Source organism: Chlorocebus sabaeus, unplaced genomic scaffold (genome assembly GCF_047675955.1).
Source record: "Chlorocebus sabaeus isolate Y175 unplaced genomic scaffold, mChlSab1.0.hap1 unalloc_scaffold_236, whole genome shotgun sequence".
Taxonomy (NCBI): domain Eukaryota; kingdom Metazoa; phylum Chordata; class Mammalia; order Primates; family Cercopithecidae; genus Chlorocebus; species Chlorocebus sabaeus.
In genome coordinates this window covers 432,559-449,873 of record NW_027327522.1, presented here as the reverse complement: position 1 = coordinate 449,873, position 17,315 = coordinate 432,559, and the positions used below count along the sequence as shown (strand labels likewise).

The window sequence follows — 17,315 nt, the reverse complement described above, 5'->3', positions numbered from 1 at the left end:
CCCTTGAAAGCTAGCACAAGACAGGGATGCCCTCTTTCACCACTCCTATTCAACATAGTATTGAACTTCTGGCCAGGGCAACCAGGCAAGAGAAAGAAATAAAGGGTATTCAAATAGGAAAAGAGGAAGTCAAATTGTCCCTGTTTGCAGATGACATGATTGTATATTTAGAAAACCTCATCCTCTCAGCCCAAGATCTCCTTAAGCTGATAAGCAACTTCAGCAAAGTCTCAGGATACAAAATCAATTTGCAAAAATCACAAGCATTCTTATACACCAATGACAGACAAACAGAGAACCAAATCATAAGTGAACTCCCATTCACAATTGCTTCAAAGAGAATAAAATATCTAGGAATTTAACTTACAAGGGATGTGAAGGACCTCTTCAAGGAGAACTACAAACCACTGCTCAATGAAATAAAAGAGGACAGAAACAAGTGGGAGAACATTCCGTACTTTCCATGCTCATGGATAGGAAGAATCAAGAATCAATATAGTGAAAATGGCCATACTGTGCAAGGTAATTTATAGATTCAATGCCATCCCCATTAAGCTACCAGTGACTTTCTTCACAGAATTGGAAAAAACTACTTTAAAGTTCATATGGAACCAAAAAAGAGCCCGCATTGCCAAGACAATCCTAAGTCAAAAGAACAAAGCTGGAGTCATCACACTACCTGACTTCAAACTATACTACAAGGCTACAGTAACCAAAACAGCATGGTACTGGCACCAAAACAGAGCTATAGACCAATGGAACAGAACAGAGCCCTCAGAAATAATACCACACTTCTACAACTATCTGATCTTTGACAAACCTGACAAAAACAAGAAATGGAGAAAGGATTCCCTATTCAATAAATACTGCTGGGAAAAGTGGCTAGCCATAAGTAGAAAGCTGAAACTGTATCCTTTCCTTACACCTTATACAAAAATTAATTCAAGATGCATTAGAGACTTAAATGTTAGACCTAAAACCATAAAAACCCTAGAAGAAAACCTAGGCGATACCATTCAAGACACAAGAGTGGGCAAGGACTTCTTGTCTAAAACAACAAAAGCAATGGCAACAAAAGCCAAAATTGACAAATGGGATCTAATTAAACTAAAGAGCTTCTGCACAGCAGAAGAAACTACCATCAGAATAAACAGGCAACCTACAGAATGGGAGAAAATTTTTGCAATCTACTCATCTGACAAAGGGCTAATATCCAGAACCTACAAAGAACTCAAAGAAATTTACAAGAAAAAAAAAAAAACAAAACAATCCCATCAAAAAGTGGGCAAAGGATATGAACAGACACTTCTCAAAAGAAGACATTTATGGAGTCAACAGACACATGAAAAAATGCTCATCATCACTAGCCATCAAAGAAAGGCAAATCAAGACCACAATGAGATACCGTCTCACACCAGTTAGAATGGTGATCATTAAAAAGTCAGGAAACAACAGGTGCTGGAGAGGATGTGGAGAAATAGGAACACTTTTACACTGTTGGTGGAACTGTCAACTAGTTCAACCATTGTGGAAAACAGCATGGCGATTCCTTAAGGATCTAGAACTAGAAATACCATTTGACCCAGACATCCCATTACTGGCTATATCCCCAAAGGATTAGAAATCATGCTGCTATAAAGACATGCACACATATGTTTATTGCATCACTATTCACAACAGTAAAGACTTGGAACCAACCCAAATGTTCATCAATGATAGACTGGATTAAGAAAATGTGGCACATATACACCATGGAATACTATGTAGCCATAAAAGAGGATGAGTTCATGTCCTTTGTAGGGACATGGATGCAGCTGGAAACCATCATTCTCAGCAAACTACTGCAAGAACAGAAAACCAAACACCACATGTTTTCACTCATGGATGGGAATTGAACAATGAGAACACCTGGACACAGGAAGGGGAATATCACACACCAGGGCCTGTTGTGGGGTGGGGGGAGGAGAGAAGGATAGCATTAGGAGATACGCCTAATGTACATGACGAGTTAATGGGTGCAGCACACCAACATGGCACATGTATACATATGTAACAAACCTGCACTTTGTGCATATATTCCCTAGAATATAAACTATAATAAAATAAAATAATAAAATAAAAAAGGGACGATGAAAATAAATGAAATGTAACACACAGCATGTCAGATAATGTTTTAATACACATCTAAAAATGCCTTAAAATTCAATAGAAAGTAAATAAAATCTTCTAAAACTTGACAAAAGGAAAGAACAAAATTTACAGACTGGAAAAGCCTGGCTGACTGGAGTGATGTCCTGTCTCAAGAAAGAACAAACACACACACAAACAAGCAAAGGATTCTGAAAACAGAGAATCAAACAGATATTTGTACACCGTTCTTCCTTCTTCCTACTGGCACTCTTCATAGTAGGAAAAGGCAAAAACAACCCAAATGTGTCACGAATTGCTTCATCAGCTTTTTTGGATCTGAAATACTGCCTCAATTTTCAGTTACTCATTGTGGGGTGGACCTGCCGTTACCACATTTGGTCCAAAATTTTATGCTGATGAAGGTAGACCTGTCCTGCATTTTCAGAGGGACAGAATTCTGGTGTTTCTCCAGGTTCCTTGGCTTGCCAGGAATGAAGATCCGGGAAGAATGTATGTGTGTATGTATGTATGTACGTGTGTCCATAAGTATTTCCTGTTTTTAAATTTAAAAAATACGGGATACATGTGCAGAACGTACAGGTTTGTTGTATGGGTATCCTTTGCCATGATGGTTTGTTGCACCTATTGACTCATCCTCTAAGTTCTCTTCCCTCACCCCCAGTCCCCAGCGGACCGTGTTGTGCGTTGTTCCCCTCACTGTGTCCTTGTTTTCTCAAAGTTCAACTTTCACTTATTAGTGAGAACATGCGGTGTTTGATTTTTTTGTTACTGTGTTAGTTTGCTCAGTATGATGGCTTCATCCATGTGCCTGCAAAAGACATGATCTCATTCCTTTTTATGACTGCATAGTATTTTATGGTGTATATGTACCACATTTTCTTTATCCAGTCTAGCACTGAAGGGCATTTGGGTTGGTTTCATGTCTTTGCTGTTGTATATAGTGCTGCAATAAACATACATGTGCATGTGTCTTTGTAGTGGAATGATTTATATTCCTTTGGGTATATAGCCAGTAATGGGATTACTAGGTCAAATGGTGTTTCTGGTTCTAGATCCTTGAGGAATCACCATACTGTCTTCCACAATGGTTGAACTAATTTACAGTTTCCCCAACAGTGTAAAAGCGTCCCTCTTTCTTCTCAGCCTCACCAGCATCTATTGTTTCTTAACTTTTTAATAATCACCATTCTGATGGGTGTGAGATGGTATCTCATTGTAGTTTTGATTTTCACTTCTCTGATGATCAGTATTGTTGAGCTTTTAAAAAATATATTTGTTGGTTAGATCAATGTCTTCTTTTGATAAGTTTCTGTTCATATCCTTTGCTCACTTTTGATGGGGTTGTTTGTTTTTTTGCTTGTAAATATGTTTAAGTTCCTTGTCAATTTTTGTTATTAGACCTTTGTCAGATGGGTAGGTTGCGATAATTTTCTCCCATCCTGTAGGTTGATTGCTCATGCTGATGATAGTTTCTTTGCTGTGCAGAAGGTCTTTAGTTTAATTAGATCCGATTTGTCAATTTTGGCTTTTGTTGCAATTGCTTTTGACATTTTTGTCATGAAACCTTTGTCCTTGCCTGTGTCCTGAATGATATTGCCTAGGTTTTCTTCTAGGGTTTTTATGGTTTTGGATTTTACATTTAAATCTTTAATCCAGCTTGAGTTAATTATTGTATAAGGTGTAAGGAAGGGGTCAAGTTTTGGTTTTCTGTATATGGCAAGCCAGTTTTCCCAGCATCATTTACTGAATAGGAGATCCTTTCTCCCTTGCTTGTTTTTGTCAGGTTTGTCAAACATCAGGTGGTCATAGATGTGTGGTGTTATTTCTGAGGTCTTTGCTCTTCTCCATTGGTCTATATGTCTGTTTTGGCAGCAGTAGCCTGCTGTTTTGGTACCGTAGCCTTCTAGTACAGTTTGAAGTAAGCGTAATGCCTCCAGCTTTGTTATTTTTGTTTATGATTTTCTTGGGTATATGGGGTATTCTTTGATTCCATATGACATTTAAAATAGTTCTTTCTAATTCTGTGAAAAATGTCAATGGTATTTTGATGGATATAGCATTGAATCTATAATGTTTGGGCAGTATGGCCATTTTTACAATATTGATTCTTCCTATTCATGAAGATGGAATTTTTTCCATTTGTCTGTGTCCTCTCTTATTACCTTGAGCAGTGGTTTGCAGTTGTCCTTGAAGAGGTCCTTCACATCCCTTGTACTCCTAGTTGTATTCCTAGCTGTTTTACTTTCTTTGTAGTAATTGTGAATGGGAGTTCACTCTTGATTTGGCTCTCTGCTTGACTATTGTTGGTGTAATGGAATGCTTGTGATTTTTGCACAATGATTTTGTATCTTGAGACCTTGGTGAAGTTGCTTATCAGTTCAAGAAGTTTTTCAGTTGAGATGATGGGTTTTCTAAATATGAAGTCGTGTCATCTGCAAACAGAGACAAGTTGACTTTCTCTCTTCCTATTTGAATACCCTTTATTTCTTTCTATTGCCTGATTGCCCTGGCGAGAACTTCCAATACTATGTTGAATAGAAGTGGTTACAGAGGGCTTCCTTGTCTTGTACCAGTTTTCAATTGAAATGCTTCCAGCTTTTGCCTATTCTTTATGATATTGGCTGTATGAAATAGCTTTTATTATTTTAAGATATGTTCCATCAATACCTAGTTTATTGAGAGTTTTTAACAGGAAGGGATGTTGAATTTTATCAGAGGCATTTTTGCGTGTATCAAAATAATTGTCTGGTGTTTGTCTTTGGTTCTGTTTAAGTGATCAATTACATTTATTGATTTGTGTATGTTGACTCAGTCTTTCACCCCAAAGATGCAGCCCACTTGATCGTGGTGGATAAGCTTTTTGATGTGCTGCTGGATTCGGTTTGCCAGTATTTTACTGAGAATTTTTGCATCGATGTTCATCAGGGATAATGGCCTGAATTGAGCAGGTGTGTGTGTGTGTGTGTGTGTGTGTGTGTGTGTGTGTTTTCCTCGGTTTGCCAGTAGGTTGATGTGTGTGTGTGACGCGCGCGCGCGTGTGTGTGTGTGTGTGTGAATGTGTGATAGAGAGCCAAATTAAGGCAGAGGAGGCTCCCTGGCCTGTCATGACATTGAATGTTCTGAATTCAAGATGCTCTAATGGACTGTGTCAGTTGGCCTTCAGCCAGGAGGTGGTGCTTGCAAAAGACTGCCAGCTGTGGTGGTAGTGGTGAGATTTGGACTTGCCTTATGTTACCCATGGGAGATACTCTGGTGTCTCAGGGAACGGGTAGAGCGAAAGGGCTTCTAAAAGTTTCTTCTGTTATTTGTGTTAATCTACCAGGGTAGGTGGTTGAGCAAAACCAGGTGGGAACTAGGTCAGGTAAAGTGATGCTCTGGCTCTCTACGTGTGGGACAAGCAGTGGCTCCAGTGGGAATTGGAAGGCAGTTCTTGGGCCACTGGGGTAATTTTCCAGAGAGAAGTGAAGCTGCCTCTGCCTCTGTACAAGGAGAGTCCATATGAAGAATGGGGAGTAGCAGCTTGGCGGTAAGCCCCATCCAGCTCCCACACGCTTGGCAAGGCAGGTCTCACACCCACAGTGTTCCACTGGGAGTAGTTAGCTAAGTTTCAAGAAGTCTGAACTCAGAGCTCAAAACTGACCCATACCATAAGCCTCTCCTATTGAGACAGTAACTGCAGCCTTCAGGCCACACCCCTCCTGATCCACCTGCAGAACAGGGGCATCCAGCTCCTGTGCTTGCTGCTGTATCACACGTCCCACTCACCTCTCAGTTCTGGCCTGGGGAGTTTGTCCCCACAGGAAATTATATCAAACATTTCAGTTGGGAGGTTCTCTCAACCTGTGACCACCATTTGAGTTAGCTGGCAGACTTCTGGGAGGTCCTCTGTGAGGTAGAATCAGAAATGGCTTCCCTCCATCCTGCCAGAAACTGGGAACGTGCTGGAGACTCAAAGCACATCCCAATGCCACTCCTCATATAGTCGTCACTCTTCACTGAATCAACTCCAGCCCTGAGTACGATTAAGGCCTTCCCCTATGGCCCAGATTGATAGATTTCCCAATGGAAGTGTATATTTTACAGTCAGTTTATCCCCATCTCACACCCTGGAAACTCAAAATTTTCTGCCTAGCTTATGGTGTAAGCTGCATCCTGCTGATTCTTTCAAATTGTCTGTGGCTTATTTCAATTTTCCTGTTAAGTTCCTGTGTTGCTCCTTGAAAGAAAGTTCAGTGTGAATCTCTACACACCATTTTGTCTTTCCAAGTGCAAGAGGCAGGCTAACAATGCCTTCAATCCACCATCTTGGAAAACAAAAGTAACAGATTTCTCATTTTTAAAGGTTTTGTTAAGATCTGTTAATGACTCACAAAGAAATAGTATTGGGTATATTTGAAATTAGTATTTATTCATTTATGTTGATAAGTGAAAACACAAGATGGTTATCAAGATGGAAGTACTTAATATGTATATTTCTACATTCTTAGATGCAAATAACTTCACTTTTGATGTATTTTTATTTTACATCAGTTTCATTTCAACTTAGGTTTAAGGGGTTCTTGATAATCTGACATGATAAGTGGTGTTGGAATTGGCGTTAAAATCCACCATGCTCTACAGCACTTCATCCTTCTTCGGCAGGCACCAATTTGATCTTCTACTACTTTGCAGACATCTCTTCTGCAAACACCAGACAAATTGAGACAATGACCTTCAGCAGCACCCAAACCACCTCTTACTGCAGGAAAGAAGATCCAGTGAGATAGTCCACAAATGGAATGTAAATCGATAAACACTCTTAAGTAACAGAATAAATTGAGTATGAGCATTTCTATGTGGGAGCTTTTGAAATGGTTGCTGCTCATATGTCAGAGACACATGCAGATTAAGAAAGGTAGTAGTTCCGATCCTGGTTTGGCACAACAGTCACGGTATTTTTGGTGGGGGAAAAGGGATGTGGGAGGGGATGGTACATCTTCATCTTTTCCTCTGGGTTTTCTCTCAGAAATGGCTGTTGCTTACTGCAGGGCAAAAATGCCAGTGTCTTCTGCCAGAGAGGGTTACTGAGGGCCATAGTGGTTCCACCTTGTGGCTGATACTGATACTCCCTTTCAGCTTTTTTCGTTCCTAGCCAAAAAAGATGTTTCTGCTGTCTCAGGTATGCTGATTTCAGGAGTTGTTTTTTCTATATGGCTATTCGTTTTTGTTTTTTTGTTTTTTTTTTTCTTTCACTCTCTCTCTCTCTCTCTTTTTTTTTTTTTTTTGGCTTCACTGTGTTGCTGTAGTTTCTTAAGTGGTCCCTTGAACCCTCCCAGCGCTATTTTGGTTTGTACATAGCTATCTATAAATTTTTTCTTGGGGGAAGTGTAGAGTTAAAGGCTGGTATATCCTGCTCTTGCTCCCCCGAGTGATTTTATTCCCCCAAGCTAATATTTCAGACTTTCAATTTATTCGTGCTTTCATCTGTTCAAACAAGTGGAAATTACTTTTTCTCTCCACATTTATATTTGCTCTATCTACTTTAATTGCTAATAGTGTCTTAGTCATAGGATAGATTAGTTAGAAAAAAGTATATTTTTGACATTATAAATGATCCTTTCAATTTGGGTCTAAAACTGGAAAATATTAGAAAGCTTGACATTTATTATTGTGTCCAGACCAGTATTTCCTCCAGATGACCTTTATTACAACAAAGATAATTTAATGAAGATCTCTCTAATGGTAAAGCTGGTGGCTTTGTGCTATTAGAATATCCTTAAAGTGACAGTCTGGTGGAAAGACCAACTAAAGCAAGGGTTAAGAGAAAAACAGTTATTACTTTCATTTTGGTCTCACTCTGCATTAAGAGTTTTCATTGTGTCAAAGATTTATTATTCATTAAGTAGCCTAATGTTCATTTAATAATAAATGGATCCTATTAAATATGATTTTTAAAATTATAATCACATTACTTTTATTCACATCTGTCTACTGATGCCATTCACAGATGAGAATGGTATAACGTTATTTTACTTTTTTCATTTTGCCACATCTTTATTTACTTAGGTTTATGCTGTATCGAACAATATATGTGTGGGAGTAATGGGTGATTCAGGAATGCATGAGGGGGAGGTTTAAGCTCTTTAACTTTGAACAATTAAAATTAGCAACATAATATTGAAATACATGCATAACACTCAAGTGGTACTTTCAAAATAGTGTATATTTCCTCTGTTTATTTGTAGCTTTTAAACCCAGCTAGAAGTATTCTATTTCTTTTAGGCACCATAAGTCTGAAAGTCTGTAGTGAAAGCTACAAGTAGTAAATGATGCTAATTCATGTGCTCCCACCTGTGGAAGAATTGAATGTCTTAGATAAAAAACGATGGTGCAATTGGTGTACCAAGTATCTTAGAATATAATTTGGTGGTGGTTTTTCTGTTTCTGTAGCAGAGTAACATATATAGTATATCCATGTCATCAAGTTATTTAAATATGGCTTTAAACAGGGAGAACTGAAAATAATACTGTGAATCCTGGTAAGCATTTAAAAATAATGAGGAGAATATTGGCTTTATAAAGTCAAAATTTATCTGAATACAACCCATATAGCAATTTCATAGCAAAACACTTCCTTCAATCCTATTAAAGTCAGAAGGAAAAGAAGAATGCCCACTGTCAATGCTGTATTAATATAGTTCTAAAAGTTTTGAACAGTGAAACATATTGTAAGAAGAGAAGTCAGAGGAGATTTGAGCCCATTGTTTTTCCTCTCCTTCTATACCTCCCAAGATACCATTGGAATGTTGTAACATTTTGAAGAATCTATAGTAGTGTCGCAAATCATAGAATACTATGAATGCATCTGAATCTGAGATATCCCCAAAAGATACAAACTAGGTGTGACTAGAATGAAAGATTTAGGCTTTTGGCCATGACTGCAAGTGAGCTGCTCTCAAGTGACTGCTGCTATAGAACATATGTATAGTAGAGGATCTCTTCGAAATATTTCTATCCCTGAAAATGGTTAGGCAAGTTCTTAAAATATCTCCTCTTTCAAACACAAAAATAGTCTGTGAACTGGAGCTTGAGCAGTGGGCACTTTGTATTGGATAGCTGATGGAGGGGGGTGAGGGTTTCCCAGATCTTCTGGGAAGATCTGCTATGATCAGTAATGCCAATGATGGTACTACTGACTCTTGGGCCATCAGAAATTCCAGTTTGTTAATGCTGAAACTTCTATATTGAGTTAAAGCATTGAGTCAGCTTCACGGAGGAAGTCTGGATAATAGCATTCTCATTTCAGACCATAAAATGATGTCAGGTTAAGGATGAACAATGAGTTCAGTATTAAAAATGATCAGGTAAGCAAGATACCATGAATAAAAGTTAATGAAATGAATAGCATATCTAGACCCTTTAAAACTAAATATATTGAAATCGTCAATGTGAAGAAATAATTAAGCAGGTATGTATCAATTGTTTAAAGAAGCAATCTACTATTACAAAGATGTAAAAACAATAGTAAAACAATATAGTTGATAGAAAAAATGGGCAGATCTGGCTGGGCATGGTGGCTCATACCTGTAATCCCAGCACGTTGGGAGGCCAAGATGGGTGGATCATGAGGTCAGGAGTTCAAGACCAGCAGGTCCAAGATGGTGAAACCTTGTGGCTACTAAAAAAATATATATATAAAAATTAGCCGAGCATGGTGGTGGGTGCCTGTAGTCCCAGCTACTCAGGTGGCTGAGATAGAAGAATAGCTTGAACCCGGGAGGTGGAGGTTGCAGTGAGCCAAGATTACACCACTGCACTCCAGCCTGGGCAACAGAGCGAGACTCCATCTCCAAAAAAAAAAAAAAAAAAAAAAGGCAGGTCTGAAACAAAAAATAATTTAAAAATAAATGCAAGTTATTAATGATATATTAGACACAGGTAAGAGGATAACTAGTGAAGAAAAAATGTTTAAATGATATACCCAGAATGTAGCATGGAAACACAAGGTCTAACATTTATTTAATTCGAATATGGGGGGAGAGAAGTGTAAAATGATTCACCATTTCAAGAGTTTCTCAAAAAGAAATTAAGAAAAGGTATAAATCCATTGATTCAAAGAATATATTTCTAACAGATGATATAAAAATAAACTCACTTTAGTTAAATTATAAAACATTAAAACCAAACACCAGACCATACAAACATTGAAAAAAAGGATAATTTATAATGAAATAATATTTATCTGATTATTATAGTAAAGCAAAAACTAAAAATGAGTAAACTAGTATCAACAAATGTCGAGAGCAAATAACTGTTAATATACAATTGGGTACTCAGTAATGCTGTCTTTCAAGATCAAAAATCACAATATGAAATTGACAGATAAAAATGAAAATTGTTCACTACCAAGAGATCTGCAGCAAATAAAATTTCAAAGGCTACGTATCAGAAAGAAAGAATTTATACCAAAAGCTGATATAAGAGTCAACTTGGAATTCCATAAATATCACTGAACTGATGATAATAGTAACACTTTCTGACACGTGGGGATTCTGAAAAGAAGTGAACTTTTACTTTTGTTTAGAATTTAGAAAGTTATAGAAAAATGCTCTTGCCCTGACAAAGAGAATAAGCTGGATAATCTATAGATCCTAGATTTCATTTTAAAACACAGAACTGAGGTCTCAAAAAAAGCTAATTAACTTAAATTCAGAGTGATGAAGCCCTGCTGAAAAAAGAACAGATCCACAGATGCTTTGTGCCTAGCTGAGTTGCAGCAGCAGAAGCAGGAGGAAGCTGCCCTTGATGGAGATAACAAGGAAACAAGTGAATCTCCAACAAATGTTGAAAGGCTGAGTGTGGGCTTGTGATAGTTTAGCATCATCAGTAGGGACCCAAACACACTCACTCTCACTCACGATTGCTTCTTTCTTTCTTTCTTTCTTTCTTTCTTTCTTTCTTTCTTTCTTTCTTTCTTTCTTTCTTTCTTTCTTTCTTTCTTTCTTTTCTTTCTTTCTTTCTCTCTCCTTCCTTCCTTCCTTCCTTCCTCCCTCCCTCCCTTCCTTCTTTCCTTCCTTCCTTCCTTCCTTCCTTCCTTCCTTCCTTCCTTCCTTCCTTCCTTCCTTCCTTTCTCTCTCTCTCTCTGTCTCTCTCTCTCTCTCTTTCTCTCTCTCTTTATTTCTTTGGAGTCTCACTCTGTTGCCCAGGCTGGAGTGCAATGGCGTGATCTTGTCTCACTGCAACCTCCGCCTCCACTGCAACCTCCGCCTCCAGGGTTCAAGCGATTCTCCTGACTCAGCCTCCCGAGTAGCTGGGACTACAGGTTCATGCCACCATGCCCGGCTAATTTTTTGTATTTAGTAGGGACGGGGTTTCACCGTGTTAGCCACTGACCTCGTGATCTGCCCACCTCGGCCTCCCAAAGTGCTGGAATTACAAGCGTGAGCCACAGCGCCCGCCCCCACTAATGGTTTTTTCATGACCTATCTTGTGTGCTCCTAGGTAAGATCTGATGGAGAGCAGAATTACCTGAGACACTTTTGAGGGACAGGCATGTAGGAACTGCTGCAATTTGAAGTGAGAGTAAGGTAAAGGTCTTACTGTGAGAATCGGGTAAAATCCTCTGTTACTGGGGAGTGGGTGGGGGAGCAGAGACAATGCCCCCTTCACTCTCTTCTCTCACAGGTGCATAAGCAGAGGGGCCTGATGAGGTCTGAAGGCAGGGCAGGGCAGGTAGATGAGAGAAGCAGATTCTTGGTCTTTCACTGAGTGTGAGGCAGCTACTGCCCAAGGCTGGGCAAGGGATAGGAGCCCTGAGAGATTCTTGAGGTGCAGAGATAGAGGCTTGCTGAGGATGAAAGTGTACAGGAGAGCTAAGAGAGGCTCCAGTGCTGACCATGGCATTCAGCAAGAAGAGAAAATCTGTAGGTAGTGGTTTATGAGGGAAAATCATGAGTTCAATTTTGGATATCTATGACTTTTGAAATTAAGTGTCAAGTAGATATACCAGTTATGCAGTTGGATAATTTATTATAAGCCTGCAGTTCAAAAGGAGGTCCAAAAGGAGAATTGAAAAGGATGAGACTTGCTGAGCCCCTCCAGAGTGTGTGGTGAGGGAGAAGAGAAGAGAATCAGGAACTGAGCTCCGGAGCTCTCCAATAGGAAGTGTGATGGGAAAAGATGAGGAAGAAACAAAGGAAGCTGAAGTGGTAGCTCCAGTGAGATAGGCTGAGAATCAAGTGAATGTGCTGTCCTGGAAGCCAAGTGAAGAAAGTATACTATGAAGAAGGAAGTGATTATTTGTGTCAAATGCTGCTAATAGGCCAATTAAAGTTGTAGTAAAAAATGATCATTGGATCTAGCAATATGGAGATTATTGGTAACTTTGACAAGAGTGGTGTCAATAACATGATCGAAAAAAGGGGAGAGAGCCCAACTGGGATATATTTAAGAGACAATGAGAGGAGAGGAATTGAAGGCAGAGAGTATGGACAACGATTTTAAGATGTTTTGCTGAAAACTGGAGCAAAAAATAGGATGACAGCTGGCATCAGAAGAAAAGCAAGGACATACTTAACAGCATATTTGTATGCTGATGGTAATAATTTACTAGCATAAAAATTGATGACACAGTCACAATTGATGACACATGATATAGTGAACTGCAACAGGAAAATCCCCAAGTACACAGCAAAGAGGGAAGATAATATACAAATATATTTTTAAAAAAATTATTTGAATCTCTGAAACATCTGTTTTGACATTAACATTTCATTCCTGCAATAGTTATTTTAAGCATGTTCTCGTTTGTCCAGTGTTGCCAGGTTATTATAAAGTATATTAGACTTTATGAAAAACATTTTTTAAAATATTAGTTTTTTTCTCATTTGTTTCATTAATTTATATTTTGTATTTATAACTTTCCCTTTATCTTCTTTAGGTGTATTATGCTGTTTTTTTTTCCCCAAAGCCCTCAAAATGCATGCTTAGACCATTAAATTTTAGCCCATTTAGTATTGAAAGTGATGTTACCCATTTCTGTGTGGTTACCTGTAATATACCATGAGCGGCACTTCTTGGTGTCTTTACTTATTATTAATTCACTTGTCTGAAGTTCCTTTAACTCTCCTTTCTAGTCCTAAGTTTCACTTTGTGAATCATTTTTTATTCATAGACACGTAAAATAGAATTTACTTTGAAGTCTCTGATATAATTTTCACTTATTCTAGGATTATGATTTTTCTGTTTGTCTCTTTGAATAAAACTTTCAGATTTGTCAGCATTCATTTAGCAGTAGCTCCTGTTGATAGAATTCCATCCATCTCCTTTGACCTAGTGAGCAAATATAATAATAAATGCTGCTGAAATTCAATCCTGTCAGATCTAACTGCCTGCATATAAATTTCCAGGTCCCACAAAGGCATCTCATTGAGGTCACATTCTGTTGTATCCTTACTTTGTATCTTGAGATGCCTTGGTGGGGCATGGAAATTTATATGTAGGCAGTTTGATCTGACAGCATTGAATTTCAGCAGCATCCATTATTATATCCACTCACTAGATCAAAAAACATGGATGGAATCTTATCAACAGGAGCTACTGCTAAATGAGTCTCTTTTCTATTTTTCCCTATTATAATCCTAGTGAAGCTGTAAATATTAGGTTCTTGAACCCACAGGACTGATTCTAGGATCTTGTCTGGCCAGGGATATAGCCTTCTAATCTGCAGAACCTTAGAGTAATCAGCTACCAACTTACCTGGGGATAAAAGAATTGAAAAAAGAAGGAGAATAAGAAGAAGCAAATGGAATCTCATGGCTGAAGGGCCAGCATCAATGTGGGTTGAGCCTGGAGTCTCTGGACATCATGGGTCTGGGCCTTTTTATGACGCTGTCTGAGTCTGATTTGTTCTTGGTTAGTAGAGCCTAACGAAAAGAGAATAACTAAATCTCCCACAAGAAACTTCCAGGGACACACAAGTACATAAATGTGGTGATATCTCAATGGATGAGAAAGCAGGTGAATGCTATTTATTTCCAAAAGACTCAGGATGTCTTATTGTCACCTGCTTTCTTTATTATTTTCAACATACACATGCAATAATCATTGCTCTTACTTCAAGTATAAAGTATTGTTTGCCAGGCAATATAGTAGGAACTGAAGTAAAATTGTTATACAAAAACTGTAGGTAATTAATGTATACAGTTTGGCAAATTTGCACATAGATATTACTCTTGTTACCGCAACAAATATCCAGGTAATAATATATCCATCACCTCCAAATGTTTCCTATGTCCCTTTATTGTTGTTGTTGTTGTTGTCAGAACCCCTAAGTTCGACCCTCTTAACAAATTGTTAAATACAAAATACCTCAGTAATAACTATACGTACTATGTTTTAGAGCCTATCTCTGTAATTGACTCATTTTGCATAGCTTTAACCCTTGAACAATAACTTCCCATATTGCTCTTTTCCACTCAATAAAATACAAAACTCTTTTAAAGCACATTCTATATAATCCACTTTATGAAGCTTTTTCTAACATTCTTTTGTCTGCTCCCCCTCAGTAAAGGGAACTACTAACATAACAATTACCTATTTTGGATTTTTGTGTCTCTTACATATATTCCTGCATGAACCCATTTAACACTTTATCTCCCATTATCTTAATATGAAGTAAAATAAAACTTGAAATGATTTTAAAAATGAAATCACAGAAGGGCTTTGTAAAAGTATGATGTACCATTGCTTAGTTGTAAGAATTCAAGTGACATTAGGGGTTTTAAAACATCTTTTGTTTTGATTTGTTCTTTGCTTGTAAACCTTGTGTCTTGCATATTGTGGGCACAGTGTCTTTCCCAGCTATTTGCTTGGGGAAGATCAGTTAGAGTTACAATGAACATCAAAGGCTATCTTGTCCAGTAACTTACCTTCCAGATGAGGAAATGAGCTGAGGGAAAGGAAGAAACTTGCCCAAGATCACCCAGTGATCAAGTGAGGAAGGTGATAGGGACGGCACTAACGCTTGGTATTCGGAGCCTCATTCTGTTTTCCACTCTTGCCCCTTCTCTGCTTCCTCCTCTCTTCCCCAGCCTTCTAAAGAAAACTTTGCAGTTCTGCTGCAATGTCTACCTAAGGACATCCTGAGGAGACCCCACTTTTCATTAGACTGCTTTTTTAAGCACTGTCCTGCATTTTCTTCTTCAGTCTTGTTGCATCCCATTTTTGGCGATAAGTAATGCTTCTGCTGTGCTGTTCTATCCAATTAGTTTTTTTCTATTTTCATTGAGTGAAAATTAAAACAACAAAAAACATGAGTTTATCTAAATTTGAAAGTTTTAAAAATTGATTAAAATTTCCTGGACATATGGATGTAAGACATATATTTTAAAATATTTTTCATTTTCAAAATTAAAAATCAAACCTATATATTTAGCCAGGGTGACTACTTGATAACTACTAATCAGATAGGTCTTCAGTAATGCCACAAGGTTAATACACTTATAAATCAATTCCCTGGTGTTTTGTGCTACTGAGTTAATACAATTTGATACGGTATCACCTTTAACCAGGCTTTGAGGAGTCACACAAAAGAACAGCACAACAGAACCATAGGGTGGGATGTGTGGGGAAACCGAGATGTAAAACACAGCCTTGACTCTGACATTTACTCCACTGCTGGGAAAAGTACTTCAATTCCCAGGGCCTTAATATTTTCCTGTATAAAACAGGAAAAATAGAGCCATCTTTAACGTTTTGTCAAATCTTGTTGCTGAGTGATTTTATAGTGTCTGCAGCTATCCTCTCTGCTAATCACAACAAGGTTAACTAACTGTTCTTTTGTTTAGGTAAAGATATTTCTGAATTTGTTTACAAATACTTATTCCTCCCTTCCCAAAAAAGGAAACATTTTAAAGATAATTTATAAGATGTTCAGAGTCTCTTACATATCAACTCTTCACAATGTGGTAGAGTAGCTTAACCCCGTCCCTAAGAGTATAGATTCAGATCAGCCTGTATGTAATTAACCCCCAAACCTATGTGGAGTGTGGTATAGATAATATATTTCATACACATGAAAAGGCGCATGTGCACACACGCACACACACGCACGCACACACACAGTATTACCAAAGCAGAGGTGCAGATGAAAATATTGGATAGACAGCTCAAAACTCTTAGTACTAAAATAATCCTAATAATAACTTTCCTTCCAAAGTCACCACCAACAGTCAGATCTCTTAAAGGTTGGTGCCTTAGGTTTTTGAACTTTGTGTAACTTTTGACTTTCTTATTTGGTTGTATGCTATTGATCTCATAGAAAGAAACTTCTTCTTCATCCTATGCCAGTGCTGTATTGTAGGGGCTTGTGGACGTTTTTCTGCTCTATAGCAATCCAGGTTACTGGTCTCTAGCTTCTTAGGAGCAAGACCATCACATGCTTTTGTTCTTTGCTTGCTTCCTTGTAAGAGCCCGACATACAGTGGGTGCTTGACAAATATTTGATCAACTGAACTCATTTTCCACCTCCATTCTCTCCCACTTCAATCTCTCCCTTTTACTTCTTCCAGATTAGTTTTCCTACAGCAAAATGGGAATTGTCCAAAAACTGCCCTTCATCTTTACAACTTGAAGGATTCATTACCCTAAGCAGTCCTTCAAAATTGACTATCACAGACTAGATAAAAAGTCTGGGTTCACCAAGAATAGGCATGTGTGCCATTACATTTTCTGTTGAAAGCTTTGGAAAGTGTCTTTTAGCAAACAACATAAAGCATAGAATTTGACCGTTCCTGACAATGTAAAAGGATCATCTACATTCTCACATGTCCATGGCTACTTTCCCACTCCTTCCCCAACCTTGAAATCCTGAATTCAAAAGAAAACATAAGAAGATAGTATGCCTCATGTGAGGCAACAGGTTGCTTAATCTTTCTTGCCTCTACACATTCAAGAGCTCCAGAAAAATTTCTGAGCTACTTAGGATGTCTGATCCTCTTCTTGGGTAAAAGCAATAAGTCCTACATGTAGTCACCAAAACCATGTCTGTTCAAGGGGTCTTATACCTGTGATTCATGATTGCATGCTAAATGTAGAAGGATATGCTCTGTTGCAGGGCCATGTCTGGTCATTGTTTAAGTTCTACTTTGGAGGACTAGTTGCTGAGAAAGAAGAGGGAATGATAA

The 17,315-nt window shown here is 38.1% G+C and overlaps 1 long non-coding RNA gene across 6 annotated transcripts in view; it reads left to right on the top strand.

The window, feature by feature from the left end:
* LOC140711162 (uncharacterized) overlaps nucleotides 1-17,315 on the top strand; it is a 62,219-nt gene that overhangs the window by 30,236 nt on the left and 14,668 nt on the right. For 2 of the 6 annotated variants that reach the window (XR_012092308.1, XR_012092304.1), the window contains one exon: nucleotides 6,793-9,021. The exons of 3 other annotated variants lie outside the window; for them this stretch is intronic. This is a non-coding gene — a long non-coding RNA (uncharacterized lncRNA). Of the gene's footprint in view, nucleotides 1-6,697; nucleotides 9,022-17,315 lie in introns of those variants that run through there. One more of the 6 variants, XR_012092306.1, reaches the window with a different exon arrangement.